The sequence below is a fragment of the Apostichopus japonicus genome, chromosome 12 (assembly GCF_037975245.1).
Source record: "Apostichopus japonicus isolate 1M-3 chromosome 12, ASM3797524v1, whole genome shotgun sequence".
Taxonomy (NCBI): domain Eukaryota; kingdom Metazoa; phylum Echinodermata; class Holothuroidea; order Aspidochirotida; family Stichopodidae; genus Apostichopus; species Apostichopus japonicus.
In genome coordinates, this window is record NC_092572.1 from 3,341,785 (window position 1) to 3,357,792 (window position 16,008).

The 16,008-nt window shown below is 36.7% G+C and overlaps 2 long non-coding RNA genes across 8 annotated transcripts in view; one reads left to right on the plus strand and one right to left on the minus strand.

The window, feature by feature from the left end:
- Positions 1-323: 323 nt before the first annotated feature.
- Positions 324-4,974, minus strand: LOC139977456 (uncharacterized). The gene is made up of 3 exons (XR_011796546.1): positions 4,832-4,974; positions 1,899-2,011; positions 324-1,011 (listed from the first exon to the last, which is right to left on the minus strand). It is a non-coding gene; the product is annotated as an uncharacterized lncRNA (long non-coding RNA).
- A 9,033-nt stretch (positions 4,975-14,007) lies between these two features.
- The window catches only part of LOC139976798 (uncharacterized), a 29,998-nt gene continuing 27,997 nt past the window's right edge, over positions 14,008-16,008 (plus strand). For all 7 annotated transcript variants that reach the window (XR_011796268.1, XR_011796269.1, XR_011796267.1 and 4 more), the window contains exons 1-2: positions 14,008-14,121; positions 14,531-14,815. This is a non-coding gene — a long non-coding RNA (uncharacterized lncRNA). The remainder of the gene's footprint in view (positions 14,122-14,530; positions 14,816-16,008) is intronic.

The window sequence follows — 16,008 nt, forward strand, 5'->3', positions numbered from 1 at the left end:
TTGTGACTGCAAGTGTCCAATCGAAACTTGATTTGAACAGCATCTACCCAGCAAACACAATAACGTTTTAAAAATATCAGGAAAACGTTTGGTCAAACAGTATGAAAATACGTTAAATGTTGAGTCTTAGAAATAGCGGGAAAACGTTTTAAAATGTTTTGTTCCAATATCATCACAACGTTTTTATAACGTTTTCATGATGTTTAGATGAAATATTTTTAAACGTTTTCCCGCTATTTCTAAGACTCAATATTTTACGTTATTATAAAGTCTTTTAAAGACATTTTCATAACATTTGACCAAAACATTTTAATAATATTTTCATATAACGTTTACCTAACAATTGATCAAAACGTTTACTTGATATTTTAATATAACGTTAATAAAATATCAGACGAAACGTTTGGAAAATATTATGTTAACGTTTATAGCAAATGTTATGATAACATTATTTCCAAATGTCATCAAAATGTCTTGGAAATGATCGGATGACAGCGACAATACGTTATTAGATATCCCCATAACCCCGCCCCCCCCCCCCCCTTTAGCTCACATCTGGGTCGTATGTGTCTCACCTCTTCCCCTGGCCATGCGCAGCTCGGAACTGACAGTAGGTACCCGAAAATTCTGGCAGCGGGATGCTAGGTCACTGTGGCGTGACAACCGGCGCCCTTGCGAACACAAAGGGGCGGTACTTGAGCTTGAGCTACTTGGTAGCTTGAGCTACTGGAACTACTTGGTGATTGTCGCTGAACTCCCACCCCGATTAGCGAGATAATAAGTCAAATATAAGAGACATTATTTATGTTTAATGTAAACATGTTTATTTCTGACAACAAATACTAGAACACTAGAATATTACTAGAAGAGCAAATACAAAAACAGACAACAAAATCTGAGAACACAATATTAGAACGATGAGGGTTCAATCGCTGGAGTTGCTGGTCACTCATCTGATTCAACCTCAGATTCATACACCTGTGTGTTCCTCTTTTGTGCCACTTGTGATTTCTATAAGATATGGAGAACAATGGTAATATATTTTAATTAAAAATCTTATACATGCATGCAGTCACTGATGGTTCGATCTACACAAGGATGTGCTTAACACATACATCATCCTGTTTATTTAACATGAACAATTCCAGTTACCTTTCTCATGTAGTTGCTGCCTCCTGGCATATTAATTAGGGCATTTCTGAGAACTTAAACACATAAACTGGTGATTTTTTTGTAGCCTAACACACTGTAGCATAGGCGAATTTAAGGCCTAAAACTATATTTTTTTAAATCTTCAAACGATGACAATTTCTGTTCGGATCGTTTTATACACAAACTGGTTAATTTTATAGCCTGACACCCTGTAGCATAGGCGAATTTAAAGCCTATACTTATATTTGAAATCTTCAAACGATGTCTTTTTTATTCTCATCATTTTATACACATAAACTGGTGAATTTTATAGCCTAACACACCATAGCATAGGCTATTTTAAAACATATATATACATATACTATCCCCCAAAAAAGCACCTTGATTCCACGACAATATGGCGTATCGCTGCGATGATGCCTTTGACAGAATGTTCTGTCACATAAATTTAGCACACCCACATCTAACATTTTGCCTCAGGGTGCTATCTCCCCAAGTCCAAATCTGAGGGGGTTGGGAATGGTGGTTACTCCAGATTTGGCAGGTAAAAAAACGGTATTTGATGATAAATTTTCAGAACATTTTGCAGATATCACTCTTCTGCTCTGCCATGCAGAACCAAGTGCATTAAGTTTGTGCCGAGTCATTTGTTTTTCACAATATTGTTCCACTCACATCTACACAAACACTAAGTGCTTTAGAGACATGATCTTGTTTATTTCATTAATATAAACAATTCCAATTACCTTTCTCATGTAGTTGCTGCCTCCTGGCATATTTGGGGCATTTCTTAGAACTTCACCGATTTCAAACAAGAAATCGTTCCTCTTCCCATTTTTGATGCATTTCCTTAGTGCTTCTGTACAAATGAAAGGAAACAAGTATTAAACATCTGTTTGAAAAAAATTGGCTAACATATTTTATACATACCCGTACCCATACTCATGAGTCGGTACTGGTACCCATACTCACAGTTTCATTTTCCTTGGACCCGTACTTACAGTATAGGCCATTACCCATACCCGTACTCATGAGCCTGTACCCATGGGTCCAGCACTTGTAGTGCTGTTTAATATGTATGCAATGTAAATTTTATGACACATAAATATACTCAGTGACAGATCGATATATTTTTGTTTGTACATGTAAACCTGGGGACACTATGGTATATACACAGTTGGATGACTTTTTCAGGTTAATTTCAAAACTTGCCAGTGGGAGAATATCGGGCAACCTGGAACCAGGATTGCTGATTTTTTTTTTTAAATCAGATTTTTTTTTTTTTTTTTAATCAGATTTTTTTTTTTTTATTTAAATCAGATTTTTTTTTTATTTAAATCAGATTTTTTTAAATTTTGCACTAATCAAAAGTTCAATTTCCTCTCAAATGTTACCTAAATCTTCCAAAAACACCTATACCCACCCATATTACATACGAGCCCAATGCTTTAATTTGATTTCCAGACAATCAACGGAAGTCATGCTGTCTTGTATATATTATTTCACAATTAGGCCCTATATCCCCCACTAAGGGGCCAATGATACCAATTTCCCTTTGTTGAACACAGACACTTGTTTTATACCCAATGAGCTACTTCACAACCATAGTTTATGCAATCTACTGTCTATACACAGGAAGTTAATTTATTCATGATACTCCACCCCAGTAAGGTTTGATTGGGGGATTATAGGGAATTGTATTCTATTTGGTAGTTGACACTTCACTCTGAATAGGGAGTACCACAGAAGAAGTGTGCATGGGCTCATACTAGGCTATATATCTTTACGTGCACCCAATTCAGTATTATATCCAAGCTCACATACTTCATTGAGTCTCTATCAAACAGGTCAACTAGAGGGGATTCTTGCAGGCAATTTCTAGAATTGTTCAATTTGTTTTAGTACGATGGGACACATGCCATACCAGTGTGACAGGATTTTTCTCACTGAAAATACCTCCCACCCCCGGGGGGAATAAAACAGGTTTAATACAAGTTCATTTGTTTGATAAAAGTTTGAATAAAGTTCCACTAAAGCAAGAGACTCGGCTCTTTGATTTCTACAATCAAGACTATTTGCTTTGGTATTTAATTATATGAGTTTCATTATTGCAGTTTAATCAGTGCCATGGGCTATATATTACATATATATGGGACAGATATTACTGGGATTTACTGAAGTTGCTTTGATACTTGATTGAGACTCTACTTTAATATGAATTGTTTGATTTCAGAGATTAAGCTGACCACAATTCAACTTTTCCTGCCAAGAATTAGAAAATTGATATCTTCCTTGGCTTGATATATGCTACTGAATACAAATGGTGAAAGTTGCATCTTATATACTCTTTTACAATGGATTACAAGAGGATGGGACAGGATGTTACTCTGTCTACATAAACAGTGGTTAAGCTGCTGTGAAGCTGACCACACATCCTGCTGAAGATTACATAATAATAGGTGCACAAACAGGTGTAGGGTTTTGGTTGTAGAAAGTTACACTAGAGGTTACAGTGTGGATGATCTCCTGGAACTAATAAGTTGGAGGTTTCTGAGAGGTGTGATGTAAGAACTTCCTGTCTGTGCTACTAGCTAAGATATTGTAAATATGTTCCTAGGGTAAGGGGAAGGTGAGATAACAGTAAAATGCTCTCTGTTACAATTGTTACAGGAAACTCAGTTAGATGATGCTCCTGTTTGGAAACAATTATATCGATGTCAAAGCAGATATGTCTTGAGAAAATTTGTACCTTTGAACCAAGAAAATTATGTTCTAACTCATTCAATTTATCTGCAAATGTTCTGGTTAAAAATAAAAGGGCTGGGACCATTTAATAAAAAAAAAAACAAAGAAAATAGCTTTTTCTATACTGTATTATTCAATAGGAAATTAGTGTTACATATCACTGGAACATTTTAAGCTACGCCTGACATGGACCAATTTCTTGACAAATCTTGTACCGATACCCCAAAAAAGTTAGTAAACAAACTCAAACAAGTCATCTACACATGAATGTTCTGATTGCAAATAAAGGGTCCGAACCATTTTCAGAAAGGTAAATATATAAAACTGACAAAGAAATAGGCACATTATTAAATCGAGCCCTAATTTTTGGCGGCCATTTAAGTCGGCTGTCTGAACTTAGCAACAATGGACGTTTTTGGCTCGATGTAATAATGCGTGCACCTGTTTCCAACAACATGTACAGTACCCTAACCTATAACACTAAAACCAACTTTTTTGTTTATTTTCTGTACTAATAATCAATCAATCATTTTCTTTGCAAGGTTTAACCAAAAACAGGTGGCCTATGCCTGGCCTACACATTAAATAACAAGCCCCAATCTCTTTGGTTTTCCTGTACAAAAAGTAGCCCTATAGCCTATATACATTTCCCTAAAATGTTGAAACTTTCACAATTAATGTCTGCTAAGCTGATCTATAAAAGGGTGAACTTTGTTTCATACAGGTATTTTTTAAGCTTGAAAATTCCCTCTGATCCTCTTACGTGTCCGAACTTCGCAGGGTCCATCATACAAAATACGTGATAACGTGCATATCGTGGTAAGGTAGGCTAGGCCTTTAACGTTAGTGGTACAACTTACGTTAATGCTATAAGCCTATACTAAAGTACGGTAGGCTGATTTTGCATTATTTATGAAAAATACAATGAACTTACCTAATTATTTCTTGTTTTCGATAGACTTACTCCTAACTCCTGATGAAAAGTATCAAAGAATCTGGATAATTCACAGACTTGAATGAGTAATTCTTACTGCAGTAACTAGAGCAGTACGGGGTTGTTGAACTTTGTAGTTGAAGGCAAAGTTGGCAGAGTTGGCAAAGTTGATGGCAAATGAGCAAATCAGCGTAACCAGCGGCATATGCCAAAAAAACGCTAGATTTGCAAAAGTCAAATCCCAGAAAACGCTAGATATAGATATTAATGCACATATGTAATGTAGCCTATTACCTCCATCACAAGTTGCACTTACTTATATGATAGACATTGTTATGAATATGATTATTTTAAACAAACTTCAAGTCATAATGGCTCAGAATCATAACAAAACAACTGAAGAATCAACAAAAATACAACAAATTCAGACGATTCTCGTCTCAATCCGCGGTAAGGCTGTGTACGTAGTGTACACAATGGCCCACAGTTCCGCTCCTCACGTTTACTACATGCAAACGTACGCCTCAGCTGTACGTACGTTCTGCATTATTCATTTTAAATATATCGACCGCGATATCATTGTGTAAAAGTAACATATAAATAGCGGTTCAAGTGTGTTGCAAAGCGGGAATTTCACCTCGAATGTTTCGGATACGGTCATTTTTTGGGGAACCATCAATTTTGATACGAAAAAAACGTACGCTGGGACACCAGAAAAGTCTAAAACACGCTAAATCTAGTGTAAAACGCTAAAGCTGGTAACACTGGTGGTAATGGCTTTAAATTTAGCGCGTATACGTCGAACGTACGTGATTTTTTTTAAACAATCAAATTCCTGGAATTCATACATGTGACACTAAGTTTGAAACTAAGTTTGAATCTTTTTATTTCTATTTCGAGATTATGAAAGAACATGCTCCATTAATATTAACCCTTGGGAACCTAACCGAAACCTTTAATTATAACTTATTTTAAACGTATCTGTGATTAACCACGGTAGTCTAATAATTATAAACGTATCTATGATTAAACACGACTGCAAACTGCGGCCGCTTCAAGTGATGCTCAGTGGAGCGTGACCTGACGGTCTGACGTCACTCCCTAATGCGGATAAGGGTTATTATAAACGTATCTGTGATTAATCACTATCACGTGATCTACCACAGATACGTTTATAATAATTAGACTACCGTGATTTATCACGATAGTCTAATTATAAACATTATGATATAACGTTTTAAGAAAACATTATTGAAACATTTTAAAGATATTTTGTAATGCAAAACGTTATAAAAATGTTTTTAAAACGTTTTTAATATAACAGTTTGTGAACCTATTTGAATCAATTTGAGGATGCAGGCAATGTTTTTATTTTTTAAAATTTTTTTATTATTGCGTATATACCAACAACGCATAATTTTATCTGACTTCATTAGGAAACTAGATATTTGAACAACATTTTGATATAATGTTGTAGGTAGAACATTTTTTAATCATTTTAAAAACATTTTCTTACAAATGTTATTGTATAACGCATTGAAAACATCATGATATCACGTTTTAAGAAAATATTATTGAAACATTTAAAGATATTTTGTGATGCAAAACGTTATAAAAATGTTTTTAAAACGTTTTTAATATAAAAGTTTGTGAACCTATATGAATCAATTTGAGGATGCAGGCAATGTTTGTTTTTAGTCTTTTTTTATAATTTGATTGCGTATATACCAACAATGCAAACTTTTATCTGACTTCATTAGAAAATATTTATATGATATTTGAACAACATTTTGATATAATGCTGAAGTTAAAACATTTTTTAAACATTTTAAAAACATTTTCTTACAAATGTTATTGTATAACGCATTGAAAACATTATGATATCACGTTTTAAGAAAATATTATTGAAACATTTTAAAGATATTTTGTGATGCAAAACGTTATAAAAATGTTTTTAAAACGTTTTTAATATACAAGTTTGTGAACCTATTTGAATCAATTTGAGGGTGCAGGCAATGTTTGTTTTTAGTCTTTTTTATTTAATTTTATTGCGTATGTACCAACAATGCAACTTTTATCTGACTTCATTAGAAAATAGTTATATGATATTTGAAAAACATTTTGATATAGTGTTGTAGGTAAAACATTTTTAAAACATTATAAAACATTTTCCTCAATGTTATTGTATAACAAATTAAAAACATTATGATATAACGTTTTAAGAAAATATTATTATAACATTAGGATGATATTTTATATAGCAAGACGTTTTAAAAATGTTTTTAAAATATTATTATTAACATGCAAGTTTATTAGCATATTTGAATCACATTTGATGAAGTGCCATTGTTTTCGTAGTTTTAATGCATCATATACCCACAATGCATATTTCCATCTAATTAACGGTAGAATATATTTTTATGATATTTTAACAACATTTTGAAATAATATTGAAAACAAAACATTTTTTAAACATTTTTAAAACATTTTTATGTTATAAAATAACATCATAATAACGTTATATAAATATAATATAAAAATGTTTTGTTATAACGTTTCTACGACCTTTTAAAAATGTTATGATAATGTTATGTGTTTGCTGGGTACATTGTTCAATTATGTCAAGCATTGTACTGTGGTTGTGCTATGGCATCATTGATTCTATAGTTTTACAAAACTAAGTACAAATTTTCCTATTTCAAGAGTGTGAATCCTACAATAATCAGATTCTTAGATTATCCATTATTTCTTTGTATTGTACAGAATTTTGTATTAACTTAATTGCTGTACATTACTTTACATATTATAGCAGAGTTCTTTCGAGTGACCGAAGTGAACTTACAGGAGAAGTTTGTCACTGGAATGTTAAATATCACCCCTATGCTGTTGAAGATGAAGACCCCAAGAAAATTGCACAATGGGTGAATAATATTCCAGAAGACACCCAGGACAATAAGTATGGTAAGTCCCCTCCCCAGTAAAAAAGTTGGATCCCAAGTTGTGATTGCAGCGGGTAGGAAAATTAGACCCATATACCACAATATCTCTACTCGGGCACCCAGGTAACAGTGAGGGGTTTGGTGAGTGACCTCTATGACCTCAGGTGACCTATACCAAAAACAATAGTAATGCCATTTCACCCTTACCTCAAAAGAAGCACTGGATACAGTACACACGAGGACCAAAGTTTAATGAAAAGCTTTAGAAATAATCGCTCTGGTTAATTTATTCACATGTTGATCTTAAACTTTAATTATTGGGATCATTAAATTGCCAGGGATTGAATAAGTGGTCCCTCATCAGCTACTTGTGCCATAAAATCCCTCAAGGTCACAATAAACAATAAATACTTTGAGCAATACTGTACTCACACAACATATAATACTACACATGAGGTATAGCCTAAATTAAGGCGGAATTTTCACCAGAGAAACATCTTGGAATTTGTCATTTTATAAAATTGTCAAAATGAATATTTTTATTTGAAGTTGAAACAAGTATTATCTCAAATGTAATTATGATCCAAGGCTAGATGTGGGCAGTCTAAAAGACTCAACAAAATGGATTGAAGGATGGATATTCTGACAGAATTTTATTTTTAGAAAACAGATAATTTCTGTCTTAGTTTAGCCTATGACCAAAGTAAATAATTGTAATGAACAATTGAATATCTAGGTCTGTATTGATCTTTACATATCGAGCCTTCTGTATCCAGACACATTGCTATCAGCGATGTGTCAGGGTTGCGGTTTGGCCCATCATCACTTCATATAAAAACTGCCGAAATCAAATCAAATATGAGTTGAAAAGTTTCTCTGGAATGTCAAAATGTCAGAGGTTAATAAGTTATAGCGCTCAACAAAAACAAATCATCACTTTAGTCCTAATCCATTACCAAAAAAAAAACACACATCCAGGCTACATTTCCGGGGCCCTCTGGTCAATGTTGTTGGGCTAGGTCTCTGAAATTATGATATATTTTGCTGTTTTCAGAGGGCCATAACTTCTGAACCTCTCCGGCTATAGAGCTAAAAAGTTCTGTGAATTAGTTTGAAACATACTGTTTCAAGTAGTCAGTTTCAGTGAAATGTAAGGGGATGACATGGGGATGTTTCTGAAGATTTGATCAATTAGCATGGAATGACCCTGTTGGTTGATATAATGGATAAATAATGTGTTCATTTAAATTAATTAAAGGGGTCAAAGGTCAAACTTGTCAAAAGTATTATGGCTCCTTTCTACGTCATCACATTAAGGGGTTGTAGGAAAAAACTATATTATGCAACCAAAGTAAACACGAAAAAACTATAGATGACACAGGCGTGGCTTACGTAACGTAGGCTACAAAGGACAGAGGAGACGGTTTAGGGGCATCGATTTACTGGTTTTGCTAAAATACCAGGTGATTTTGCCCTTTTTAAAGAAACTTTGGGCGGGTGGGTCATTTCCAAAAGGGACCATCATGACACTATTAGAGTTCCTATTTATGAAGGAACTCTAGACACTATTTAAGTAAACTTAAATTAAAACCACCACATAACCCATTGGTGAGCTAAGCTGTCCCCAGAGTGAGAGAGACCTTCTGCAAACAGGTGACCCACTGTTCACCTCTTTGTGTATGAACTAATTCTCTGGGGGACTAAGTAACTAAGTTGTTTACACTTGGTGTCCTAGTGGTTATTGAGCAATGTTGGTGTTTCCCGGTAATAAGTAGGCCGATCAGCTGGTTCATTTATCTCCTTATTTGGGCTGGGCAGGAAGTTGGTTTGTTTTAGGGTACTGTCCCCTGGCACTATAAGAAGGCCAGTTTACCAGCGATCTGTGCCACTCACTTGACAGCCCTCAGCCGTCGATAGGAGTTCGGAGACATCACCATTAGAAATTACTCTATAATTTCTATACAGGTACCAACCACTTTGTAATTTTCAGAAGTAAGCTTCTTAGGTTTAATAGTAATGTTCAGTTACTCTGTGATGGCTCCAATATGGAATAAACAACATTGGCTATATGTCAATATCAATGGAACACATAGTTGTACTAAATTACACAACGGATGTTAGAGTATATCAATCGATGGTATGACTTTAATTTAATTAGATATTAAACATCTCTGATATTTTAGTGTTTATGCATTTAGTTGTCTATTAGGGACATACTAGTAATTGGGTTAGGGCAATAAGCACTTGACTGAGACTTACTGCCTTTGTGTCCGTCATTAACTGCCACGTCGGCTAGATGTGAGCTTTATTACTTGTAATGTTATTTACTGGAAACACATTTTATTTAAACATTTAGCCTTAATGATAAGAGTGTACTTGTTGTAGATTTGTGCCATATTTTAGTTGGTATTGAGCCATGGGCGTCAATCCAGGGGGGGGGGGGGGACGGGGGAACACGTCCCCCCCACATTTCAATGGGTGGTGGAAACAATATCAAATGCCCCCCCCCCACACACACACACACACATTTGGAAAAAGAGTAATGATGTGGCTCTATTCGGTTACACATCTCAGGAGGATTCATATCATCGAATATCACTCAATGTTGCTGAATCTTAAGCTTAGTCTGCCTTTCTTTCGAGGCCAGTTCCAGTCGTCGTCGGTTGAAGGGTATAGACAAATATTCAAGTTGGTGAATCCAGCGGTACGGGCTATGTTTGGTGAAGTCGAAGCTCTTTTGAGGTCCTCCTCGTCTCCTCCGCCAGTTCGACGGAAGCCGAGAGATAATTTAGTGCTTTGAGGCGTGTGAAAACATGGCTACGGAGCACCATGACTCAACATAGGCTGAAGTGATGGTGTGCCATATTCACCACGAACGTCTAGCCCAGTTGAAGCCTGGGGAGTTAGCAGAGAAGTTCGTTGGTTCCTCGGATTACAGACGCCGCATCTTCGGGCGATTCCAGTAGAAAAATAGTGCGCTCCGTCATTATCATAAGAGACAGCACTTCATAGCTAGAGCTAAAGCTTGTACATAGTTGTTGTTTAGTTGTAGATGGTGTTTCAAAGACGGTGCCCGTTTCCTAATATTGGGGAAATGGAATAGAGAGCATATTCCGTGGCAGCGCATCCCATGTTACCTTGTTGTTGAGTGATACCGGAGTTTATTCCACAGTGAGAACGCTGGGTACACACAGGGACGTCGCTAGAGCGGGGGTGGGGTGTGGGGGTGTCTCACCCCAAAACTTAGTAAAACTGACGATAGTTGGAAAATTGGAGTGCGACAGCCGGAATTTCCGGCTTTCGCACTCTAGTTTATCTAGGCATATTCATTTTTTCCTGTGATTGTGCATGACCTAAAAATTGAAAAATGTCGGTCAAATTTACCTTGAATCTGTCATAAACCACGTTTTCCTTGCCACTTTGAGAAATTGTATCTCGCGATTCTTATACTCCACCGTACAAAACTTCGTATGGGTTCAAAACAGCAGTCGGAATTTCTGACTTCAAAACCCATCCAGTTGGATTTTCAGCCACTACACGCTCCCCCCCCCCTCTCCCTCTCTCTCATATCATCAGGCCTTAGCTACGTTCCTGGGTACACGGTGGTTACATAGTACGCTCCGACCATGATTCACCCGATTACCAGATGCAGATCCACCTAGCAACCGAGGTAACTTGCGTGAGTATTCCAACGAACAACCACTGATTTATTTGGATGCCTTCATCACTTTAGCCACCATTCACATGGGACCTATGCTAAGTCTAACGATACATGCGCATGTATGAGGTCCTCAAAACATAATTAAAGTGGTTTGTCTTGCCATCCTTGTTTCAAATTTCATAGCAATGTATTCTCGTAGACCTAGCAAAACATTTAAACTGACACAGTCCCGTTGGAAGTGTGGTATGGGTGGTATTAAAGTCATTGGTGGTTTAACATGATGGCGTATGACGACGTTTGGCCACATTTGCTTTAAGCTCACTATGCGAACTCGGATCTGGGCTGTGCCTAATTAGTTAGTTATTTAAATTATTAATAATGGCGTATGAGGAAAAGGACCAATTTTGTGGTACGGCTCCCAGGACGGCAAGTCGAGAAACTCACATGCAGCCGCGGCGGATAGCTTCCTTCGCCTATATGTCCGGGGATATTTTGGGACATCATTTTGGGTAACTACGGCCCTGGCCACATGCGGCCCGCCAGTGATTTGTTACATCATCACAAAAACGAACTAGCTGCCTAGAATCTGCACTTATGATGCTGTCAGGTAGGTCTATTATCACCATTAATTTTCAATTGGACTGTATTGCCATTATGTTTTTGTGAATACAATTTGTACACACACCTATTTCTTGAACGTCCTCGGGAGCAAAGGTTTGAAATCAACAGCAGGTCGTTAGTTAGGTGCGGCTCTGTCAATCTTTCGCTTCTAAAATCTGGCCCATTCATTCAAAAAGGTAGCCCATCCCTGCTATAGGCCTATATCTGAGGCCATGGGGTCATTCCTTGACCGACTTTGGTGCAATATAATGTGCCCATTTCGAAGTAATTTTATTCACAGATTGTTATTTGTCATGGGTTCGAACAATTGAGGGGTATTCTATCCTGAAACATATGGCAAAATGGGGCTGGGGTTCCAGTTCGCCTCATCATTTGTCAACTTGCACTGGGTTCTAATGTTCATGTCAATTGGAATCACTAATAAAAGAAATAATCCACCAAAAATGAAGGTCGCATGAACTTTATTGCAGATTTCCTGAGAAACGAATTTGTAATTTTCACCCGAAATCACGCAACTAGATGGCTACTATCCAGCCTGGCAAGTGCCATCTCCAGCGATCTGGCAGGTATTGAAATCTGAAATTTTCTTGTTTCAAATCGGATTGACGCCCCTGTATTGAGTCCATTGTATTGATTATATTTGGCATGTAAGTTAAGCCACTCACTTGACAGCCCTCAGCCGTCGATAGGATGTCGGAGACATCGCCATTAGAAATTACCGTACTCTATATTTTCTATACAGGTCCTTTGGGATTGGGTGGGCGTGACTAACGCCCTGGTCTTAAGATGCCCCCTCCCCACCAGGCCATAATGTTCCCCGGATCTGACTGACGGTCGAGCGGGTCTAGAGAGGGAGTGAGCCCCAACCCCAACTAGTGATCCATCCCGAGATGGGATTGACTGTGTTTTATTGTTAATGGCAATTAGTGACAGTTGTTGTTTATCTCCATTGTTATCCTGTTTTCTCCTTCTTTCTTTATGTCGTAGTTATGAATATATACCTCGTATAACTATATATATATGCTTTAAGTGTTATTCTGTTTGTTTGTGTGTTGAGTCAGACGAGCCAGTTGTTGCAGTAGTAGTAAGGTAGGGTCCTCATATGTCACGAGGCGCATTGTTGATGTGTGCCTAACAACATCGAGTATCTCGGTGTAGGTAGTTGACCCCATTACAGCCGAAGAACCCCCGCTTCCCTAAAGACTTATATCCCTGTGTGAGAGCGATCAACCTGTGGTTACAAGTACAATGGTTGTTTCAACCAGAGTTTCTTTTTAAAAGACTTTAGTTTCAACTAATGACTGGTTGGGAGTCTAAGCAACTGTCTCCGTGTTCAACTACTAAGTATACCTTGTAGAGGTACACAGTGAGGCTAATTTAATCAAGCAAGCCAATATAAGGCTCAAGGATATAGTACGTTGTAAAAGAAGACCTATCATTTTTCCGGCATGTATTTATATGTGCTTCAAAATTACTAACATAAGTCAAGAACAATTTGGAAAAGCTTTCTATTCGGGAGGCGCCTCCACACCCAAGTACTTCCAGCCAACAGTGTCACTAACGGGAATCCAAAAGAAATTCTGTCATCAACAGAGAGTGACACAACCGGGCGTCTATATGTGCCAAATATAAAAGATATCCACCCAAGCCTAATCTATGGTTACGCCTCTCCTTACTACGCCACTTACACACCCCAGACACTCGACAAAAACAGTTCAAGTTTTGACGGATAACAGGCTAACGTTGACACAGCATGGAATCACCTATTAATTTCAGATTTTCGTTTTCATCTATATATTAAGCAAAAATGGAATTGCATGTTTTTTCAAAGAATCAACTTCTCTAGTTTTGGTTTCGTTTCCTTTTCATAAGTCCCTATTATCTTGCTTTCAGTTTGGTATTTTATCTTACAGCGTACAACAGAACTACACTTTAACCTACTTTACTGTTTGTGGCTAAGGTTGCAATGGCTGCCCTGCAGACTGAGGAAGAACCACCAAAACTGCTTTTGTTCACCATGTTTGCATTCATAACGGTGAATGTAAATTATCTGATAACTCCTTGTTGTGGTAAGCAATTTAAACACTAGAACACTTACATTTAAGTTTTGAAATTGTAAAAAACCAAGGTTCTTGCTTAAAACGTTTCTTTGTTTGTAAATTCAGTGGCTTTGTTAAAAACAACCTCTTTAAAATGGAACTTTAAAATGGGAGTTGAGTTCTATACTAAGACGTTTAATGGCAGTACGACATTCCTGCCTGCAGCAACTCTTGATAACGACTTTTGCGGTTCCGTAGTCTGGTAGCGAATGAATGTAACCTTTCTGCAGCAAGAAGTGAAGATACAAGGTTTAAATAGTCAAACCGTATGAGTAAGGAATGGTGGTGCGGAAGGTCGGTGGGTATAAATTCGTTGTGTACAACGATCGCTGGTATACTGTATCATTTAACGAATATTTCTAATGTTCTTTCGTTGCAGCGATTTCTGAGGTATATGTTGCTGAAGGCGGTGTCATTCGTCTTAATTTTAGTTTAAGATATAATGGCTTTGGACGTTTAGAATTACGACACAATACCAACGTTGTTTTTGCCAGATGTTCTGACACTACAGAGAATAATTCCAGAACACCTCTTTTGTTGTTTGATATATCCGACGGAATAACAAGCTTTACTATCACAGACTTCGTATCTTCGGACAATGGCCGATATATCTGTTGGTTCAATGGGGAAAAACAGGATCCTGTGTACGATCTATCAGTAATATGTAAGTAGCAATCTTATCATTTTTAAAATATGTACGAATTTAGTATATATACATATATATATATATATATATATATATATATATATATATATATATATATATATATATATATATAAATATATATATACATATATATATATATATGTATATATATATATATATATATATATATATATATATACTATATATATATATATATATATATGTGTGTGTGTGTGTGTGTGTGTTGAATGTGGAGCAAGTGGTATGACAGATATATAGTAAATCAATAAAGAATAACACACCAGAAAAATTCCACTTCACGACCGGTTTCGTCCTTTTGGGACTCATCAGGCGAAGGTAGGAATCGAACCCCGGATCTTTGTGTATATAGATAGATATATATATATATAGGCACCGGTTCTAATCCCGATGGAGACTGGAAGTTTGAATTATCAATTTATTTACTAACTTGTATGGCCAGTTTTTATTATTTAAGTTTCTAAAACAAATATTGGCCAGATGTGGCACATATGAGCACCTTGATAGAGATAAACAGTCACTAAAGTAATTCAACCATAATAGTCATTTTTAATTCACACGGGAAGGGATGTACCCCTGCTACGGATCACCACCCCAACCCCACCCCACCCGCGCCTTAATGAATTTCACACGGAACCCCAAAACCATTAGCAAAACCTTGCGTTTAGAGCTACTTTATAGAAATCATGTTATAGCGTCAATTTGCCTCAAAAGCAGCATTTAGTGTATACGTTTTCATTTGTTTCTGTTAGGCGCAGAATTTCATTTGACCCAATATTGTAAAATTGCAAAACTCCACAACCATAAATCGGATTGTATCCAAACTTGGGATACAGTGGTGGGTGAGTAGCTGGTACATGTAGGCCTCAAGGTTGAATGGCTGTCTATATAGGCCCCATAAACGTCTGGGCGCATTTGTAGGCCGGTGGGCCCAGAATTTTATTTCCACCCCAGATACATTTTGATACACATTGTTTTGGTCCGATTTTCTGGGCCCACATTTTAGGGTTATATATTTTGGAGTCAGTTTGTTTGGGCGGAATAGTTTGGGGATCATTCAGGCGCCAATTGTATTACACTATGTCACTAAATATGCTTTATTAACATGATAACTGATTCCTGATACCTTCCTTAATATGTTGCTGCAATAATCAATAGATAGTCATTTGGTG